Raw genomic sequence first — 8418 nt, forward strand, 5'->3', positions numbered from 1 at the left:
ATATTTTATTTTATTTGTGTTATTTGACTAATTTCACAACTGTACTTCTTTCTTTAGTTTTATTTATTTATGTATTTTGTGTTTACTGTTTTATTCTTGCTAAAATTTTAATTAAATTTAATTACAAATTTAAAATAATAAAATTCTGTTTATTTATTTGTAATTAAGCACAAAGCTACACAATGGGCTATCTGTGCTCTGCCCACCACGGGTACCGAAACACGGATTCTAGCGTTGTAAGTCCGCAGACATACCGCTGTGCTACTGGTGGGCAATAAAATTCTATAAAGAAATTGTAAAATGAATATTAAATCACAACATCCAAAATTAGTTTCTGAAAAATTGACTTTAGTACAAATATGATCAAATGTTAGATGATTTATTATAGATATAAAATAAATAATTATAAAAATACAGGGTGTCTGTATATTAAACGTAATTACTTAAAAGTGAAATTCTTTTCGACGAAGATGGGATTCGAACCCACGCGGGCAGAGCCCAATGGATTAGCAGTCCATCGCCTTAACCACTCGGCCACCTCGTCTTGTGCGCAAACACACATATTATAATTTTTTATATTATTTCCTTTAATAGTTTTTCTGGAATGATTCTTCTATTTCTAAGTGCTGTCTTTATTCAAGAATATTAACAGAGAACAACAATAAAAAAAAAAACTTTCAAAACAGTGTGTTGTATCCAGAGGCGTCGCTAGGTACTGGCACACACAGAACCCGTGCCCCCAGCCCCCAGTTAGTCCCCAGAATAGAAAATCATGATCCATATCACAATGAAACGCTGAAAATTCCTGCGCCTATGGGCCCGAGCTCCGAATCTTTTAAGCACCTAGCGAATCCTCTGGTTGTAGCATTGTCTAATGACTGCGTCACTAGGCACAATGATAAGCCTAATCATTAGCTTGAGGTTTCGTTTGTTATTGTTTTCACTGGGTGACATTGTATGTCTGCTGAAGTTGATAATTTTGCTGGTGGCCTAAAATCTCATAATAACTAATTCTCAGCGTGTTTCAGGGTTTATTCTTAGTATAAAACATTGGTCAAAAGAAATACCTAATTTCTCTCCTCAAAGTTATTCACGGGACTCCACCAGTCACCGAGGTCATTACACGTATTATCTTTTAGAGGAAATCACTATAGCATGACGAATCCCCGTCCCACGCCCTTTCAGCCGTGGGGGCGTTATTATGTGACGGTCGATCCCACTATTCGTTGGTAAAAGAGTAGCCCAAGAGTTGACGGTGATGACTAGCTGCCTTCTCTCTAGTCTTACACTGCTAAATTAGGGACGGCTAGCGCAGATAGCCCTCGTGTAGCTTTGCGCGAAATTAAAAAAACAACAAACAAACCTGATTGGGATTTTATTCAGTATTTTTGTATCGCTTTTATCCAACAATACGATATTAAAAATACAGTTCTGATTTCATCAGTCCATTCACAAATCTGTATACTTCATTTTAAGTCGATGATTCATTCATTTGGAGACTAAATATACAGGTATATTGATACAGTCATATTTGAGAAGAATTTTGCATTTGTTTATCGAAATCGTGCCACCCTAAATGTCGGTTCCCTAATATGTACACACATACACATATGTGTATATATTGTTACGTCTCCGTTTGTTAATTGATTTTTCCGTAACTTCGTTCCAACGAAACTTTAACGACACAAGTCTTTACTTAATAAAACTGGTTTATTCTTTCCGAATATAACTCTGCGATACACTTAATCTCAATACTCGCGCTAAAACAACACTGTAATGAACGAACGTTAACTTCAATAATACCGTGTGACTGCAGTTCAATTACTCACTATCTATACACACATTACCTTCCCCTCTTTTATATACCAGCGTACCCTATTTCTAGTAAGAACTTGAACATTCGCCAAAGTACATGATAGTTCTAGAACCGTTGCGTCACTGTGGTCATGTGACTCGCTGACGCAACAATATATTACATAAACATACATGCAACTTAATGTTGGTTTGCTTGTTGTTAAGCTCAAAGCTACACAGTGGGCTATCTGTGCTCTGCCAGTCACGGAAATCGAAATCCGAGTTGTAGCGTCATAAGCCTGTAGACTTACTGTTGGGCCATACAACTTAATGAAGAAATATTCCATCGTGGTTACTACATAGAAAGTATTAGTAAACGTTGTATTGGAAAACTGTAGAAATTTCCAGTTCATAAGACTTAATAGTCGGTAGAAAAGTGTATTTTTTCTTTAAAAAAAAGGGAAATAAATGTATAAAGCTTAAATACACTAGCTGTATAGTTTGTCATTTTTATGTGTATTGTAAGAAAATTGATGGAAAAACCTGATACTTCTCTCGGTTTCAGCAGGCGCCTGAACTCATTCCGATCAGAGAAAGCTATGTATTTACAGCGAAACTTAAAAACTAACCTCACCATTAGTATAGCTAATCAAATATACTTTTTTTTAAAGAGTATGCTTATATATATTATAATGTGTTACTTCATCAGTTGTATACTTTCGTTGCTAACGATATTTTCGGTCGTAATCCCAATAATATCTCACGAGATTCGGCCAGCTTAGGAGATTTAGGTTAGTCCTAAGTACATATATAAAACTAACAATGTAAAATAGTCTTTATAATAAAAGTACAATAATAAGCATTAAATCTAAATAAGAAGTAATGGCATTCGATATACTAACTAGTATAACGAATACTGTTAATAAAAGTAACAAAATAGTTATGCAACACTTAATGTAATTTGCAAAGAAAAATTAAAGACTCCTAGGATTATCGCCTGTAAACAACAATCTATAGACTTAAAAAAATTCCTGCCAACTTCAAATTACTGTTTTGGCTTTGCTAAGAAATCCCCAAGCCTTGAAAATACAACGACTCGTATCTTGTTGTCCACGTGATTTTTCTTCTCCACCAATAATTTCATTACTAAGCGATTGGTTGCCACCATTTTACGACGTCACAGCATGTGGTCAATTACTAACAAAGCTCAGATTTGAAAATAGTTCGTGCTAACGGCTAAACAGAACTGGATAAAGCAGGTTATGAGCTACACACGTTAATGTAGTACAAATAAATCCGCTAGAGAAGAAACTTGTGGTTTCTAGAGACATTAAACAACCCAAACTTTCTGCATGGGTGAACGAAGGAATGTAATGAGAATTTTAGAAAACTTGGGAACAAATCACGGATCCTGGATTTTTTTTAATAGTCTCTTTAGAGATCTTTTCGTCTCAGAAAAGTTTTCTTACTAAAATATTTCTTCTATGATAAATATCAGATAAGCCTAGTTAGCTTCAGCGAGTACGGTAGGCTAAAAATAAATATAAAGCTAAATCTATCATTCAATCCGCCACTTGTCACCGAGTTATACTTGGTGCTATAGACTTCTAACACATGCCCCTCACTTTTTTGTCATTTAATGTGCATACACTATATAATTAACAACTATGTTAGATTGACTTAGTTATCTGACAAAGTTAGAAGGTCATCCTTAATCCCTTTAAATCACCGTGGGGCGATATTTTTTGTTTGTTTTGTATAAAGACAAAGCTTAGCAAAGAGCTATCTGTGCTCTGCCAACTGTAGGTATCGAAAGTTGATATTTAGCGTTAAAAGCCTACAGACCTTATCGCTGAGCCACCGGAGGGCAGGGACGTTACTGAAATCAGACTTCAGTGTTGAATTCTGCCTCAACGCTTCTGAAACAATACTTTAGAAACTGTTTCTTACTAAGGAATGTATAATAATCCTATTGAATCGTTTTCTTAAATGTTCTTTCTTTTAGTACCAAACTCAAAATTACAACGGTAAGTCTACGGATTTACAACACTAAAATCAGGGGTTCGATTCACCTCGGTGGACACAGCGGATATCCCTATGTGGCTTTGCTATAAGAAAAGACACCCAAACTCAAAAAGTGTTAACACTACAACTCCTCCTGGCTTAACGTCATATATATAATATCTTGGTTATTTTTCTATTCGTTTATTTAATGCATTTAATCACATTCAAACTGCATCATCAACACATGAAAGTTATAATACAAAATAAGAGAATAATAAAAAAAAACGGAAAAAAATATTAGTTGCATCAGTAAAGGATAACTACGATCATTTCAGTGATACGTTTGTTTGTTTGTTTTTAATTATGCACAAAGCTACACAAGGGCTATCTGTGCTCTGCCCACCACGGGTATCGAAACCCGGTTTCTAGCGTTGTAAGTCCGCAGACATACCGCTGTGCCACTGGGGGGCTTCAGTGATACAACCCAAATAATCGATACGACATCAATGACTAAAATAAAATAAAGACTTATAAGAAAGTATCTATGAAATTTGTCTTGTGTTTAGAATAATTTCAAGGATTAAGAAGCAATGCTTTGAACAGATATATTGATATTAAGTCACGCGACTCCTCAATTTCGTCATGGGATTATAGAATTACAATAAGACATAGTAATGTCTTACGTTTAATGTTCACCATCTACTTGTTTTGAACAAGTGATGTAATCTGATAACGAGAATAATAAATTATAAAGCCCGCACTAAGTAGCCATAGCGTTTACCAATTGCAGGAAGGAAGTACAAGATACAGACTGTTTGTTATTATTCTTGAGTACTGCTTGTGATTTCTGACTCCAATGTTGGGATAGTGATCAGCGTACATCGACGCTATATGCTATGTCCACGCGGGGAATCGAACCCCGGATTTTTACCATTGTGATTCCACTGACTTACTGCTGTCCCATCGGGGGACACTGGGCAGTGTAATTCTAAACATACATTGTAGGGAAACTGGGCAGTTTAATTCCAAGCGTACATTGAAGGGACACTGACAAGTGTAATTCCAAACGTACATTGTAGGGACACTGGCCATTGTAATTCCAAACATACATTGTAGGGACACTAGTCACTGTAATTCCAAACGTAATTCCGATGTTTCATGGTTAGCGGCTCGTTGGCACAAAAATGCACTCTACACTTGAAGGTTGTGGGTGCATTATAAGTGTGACACTCAAATACAACTCTTCCGTCAGACGAGGTCAGTCCAAGAGACAGCGGTGGGTGACATCCCTCAAGTTTACCAGTTCAGAATTAGGAACGGCTGTACGCAGATCACTATAATTAATAGTTTTCTGATACTATTGCGACCAAGGGACCTTCGGATTAACAATCCAAATGTTAATCGTTAGGCCTTACCAGGCTCACAAATCAACCAGACCTTGGGTTTTATAGGAACCAAAACTTTTTTGATATTATGGCGCCTTCGGAACGCAAATCACGAACCTTCGGATCAACAGTCCATACGTTAATCGCTAGGCCTTACCAGGTCCACAAATCGACAGAACCATAGGTTTTATAAGGACCAAAGTCTCTTTTGAGATTTGGAAAATATTGAACACAGTTTTTGAGTTATCACGGAGATACACAATTTTAACAGGATTCAAAACTTTATCAGTGTTGTTACACAAGATTTGCCTTTTCTCTACTTATGATCATTTGCCAAATTTTAAAAGGGTTTCACCTAATACTTAATTACGTTTTTGAAAAAGGTGGAACTCCCTTTTGTGACCCACTTTGATATTCCAATCAGAAGACCAGGAACGCTAATGGCTTGAATCCTTAAGAGGCGGAACTCTGTTCCAGGCCGTTTCGCTCCAACTTAAATCCCTGGCTTTGCCATTTCGTGTACGTTCAAAGTATTCGCGTGACATCACTGTGGTTGTCATGGTAATTTCTTACGATGAGTGTATTTTAAGGGATTACACGCGTTCGTACCAAAATAAGTCATTTATTTTATGTTTCTGACATGCTTAGCACATTTTAGGCCTAGTAGTAGGACGTAAAAGTCATGAAACCTGTTCATTTCTATCCATAACACCATCATTTATTATGCAGTGCTGTAATGTTTAGCAAGTCCTTATGTGATAGTTGTGAATATTATATTTTACCTTTACATAACTAGTGAGAGACAGATTCACGTAACGTTCACTCAAAGAGCAGAAATTGGCCAATGTGTGAGTGTGTTTCACAGCAAAGCCACGTAGGGCTATATGCTATGTCCACGCGGGGAATCGAACCCCGGATTTTACCGTTGTGATTCCACTGACTTACTGCTGTCCCATCGGGGGACACTGGGCAGTGTAAATCTAAACATACATTGTACGGAAACTGGGCAGTGTAATTCCAAGCGTACATTGAAGGGACACTGACCAGTGTAATTCCAAACGTACATTGTAGGAACACTGGCCACTGTAATTCCAAACATACATTGTAGGGACACTAGTCACTGTAATTCCAAACGTACATTGTAGGGACACTGGGCAGTGTAATTCCAAAAGTACATTGTAGGGACACTGACCAGTGTAATTCCAAACGTACATTGTAGGGACACTGGGCAGTGTAATTCCAAACGTACATTGTAGGGACACTGACCAGTGTAATTCCAAACGTACATTGTAGGGACACTGGCCACTGTACTTCCAAACATACATTGTAGGGACACTGACCAGTGTACTTCCAAACATACATTGTAGGGACACTGACCAGTGTAATTCCAAACGTACATTGTAGGGACACTGGCCACTGTACTTCCGAACATACATTGTAGGGACACTGACCAGTGTACTTCCAAACATACATTGTAGGGACACTGACCAGTGTAATTCCAAACATACATTGTATGGATATAGATTTTTATTCATACACTCGTCTCTACTTGTCCGTGTTTAAAATTGTTCTTTGCATCAAATATCCGGAATTTGCTTTTCATAGCTACGTAAAACTATCAGTACACCCGAATACCACACGTGGTTTGGTAGCTACGTAAAACTATCAGTACACCCGAATACCACACGTGGTTTGGCAGCTACGTAAAACTATCAGTACACCCGAATACCACACTTGGTTTGGTAGCTACGTAAAACTATCAGTACACCCGAATACCACACTTGGTTTGGTAGCTACGTAAAACTATCAGTACACCCGAATACCACACTTGGTTTGGTAGCTACGTAAAACTATCAGTACACCCGAATACCACACGTGGTTTGGTATATTATTTATATATTCAGACATTCAACACTGATTAGAAACTTATAATAATATCTGATTATAACTTAGAATATTTTTAGTTGCACATAAAATTCAGTAATTTGACCAAGGCTCCAGCATAAATTAAAAAATCCTTTACTAATTTTCTTCATGGTAAATGCCAATATGGGTAGACACTGTCTTTTTTTATCGTTCTGTGGATGTTAGTGACCACTTGAGCTGAGGTTACTGAGCGGGCACCACATGCCACAAACCATCTTGATCTATCGGAAGAGATTCTGTCACCCAGACCAGCCTTTGTTTGATCAAAAAAGTTCCAGCTTTGATTTTGAAGTGTTCAGGATAACATGGGTCATGTTCTTGTAGCAGTTCTCTTTGTGACGACTTTAATTTTAACATGTTAAGTTATTTTAAGTTCACTTTCAACACTCAGATGACTTCTAAATCTCTTTCACATTAATTTACGAGAACGCCTTTTCCACGTTGGCAAAGCATGATCATAATTAATCATATTTGTCCTAAGACATTAGTATTAGGCCTATCATAATATTTAACCCTACATTATTTAACTAATCCATTAGGGATTTTTAAAAATTGGAAATGTTTGTAACGTTAGTATTTCAGCAACACTGTGTTCACCATTGTTGTTGTAACTACTGCATTTGTTGTGTCCCAGTCAACCTGATGAGCTCTGGATTGAGCAAAAGGCGTCATTACAACAGTTTGTTTTTAGTTTCACTCAAAGCTACTCGAGGGCTACTTGTGTCAGCCGTCCCTAACTTAGCATCAATAGACCAGAGGAAAAGTAGCTAGTCAACACCAACCACTGACAAATTTTGGGCTACTCTTTTACCAATGAATTGTATGATTGACCATCACATTATAACACCCCCACAGCTGAAAGGATGAGCAAGTTTGAACCAGTAGTCGGACTTACATAACTAAATCTTCTGAACCTCTTGTTTTGAGGGTCAGCTCACCAGTGGGTTAATTATCACATCAATTTGGAATACCTAATATCACATATATTTTAGTACTGATTTTAAGCTCTCAGATTTAAGTATTTCCTATTCAGACATTCAGTACTGATTACAACATCTTAGAACAAAAGAGGCCCTTAGGAAACAGAGGCTTGAGTAGCTACTTGCCCTCTTTCTTCTGCTGTTTAAGTTATGTTTAAAAGGTACTCATATTGGATACAATGTGTTAAAATTGTGGTAAACCAAATCAGTACTTGTAAAAGTCATTTCTAGCCAGTATGCAAGAGGCTGATTTCATTTGACTTTCTGCTAAAATAAACATCTATAACCTTATTCAATAAAAAAACCAGTGAACCAAAGATTTTTTTTTT

The 8418-nt window shown here is 36.9% G+C and overlaps 1 non-coding gene across 1 annotated transcript; it reads right to left on the reverse strand.

The window, feature by feature from the left end:
- Positions 1 to 462: 462 nt before the first annotated feature.
- On the reverse strand, positions 463 to 544 carry Trnas-gcu. Its single transcript has one exon. It is a non-coding gene; the product is annotated as a tRNA-Ser (tRNA).
- Positions 545 to 8418: the final 7874 nt, after the last annotated feature.

The sequence above is a fragment of the Limulus polyphemus genome, unplaced genomic scaffold, assembly GCF_000517525.1.
Source record: "Limulus polyphemus unplaced genomic scaffold, Limulus_polyphemus-2.1.2 Scaffold2596, whole genome shotgun sequence".
NCBI classification, from domain to species: Eukaryota; Metazoa; Arthropoda; class Merostomata; order Xiphosura; family Limulidae; genus Limulus; species Limulus polyphemus.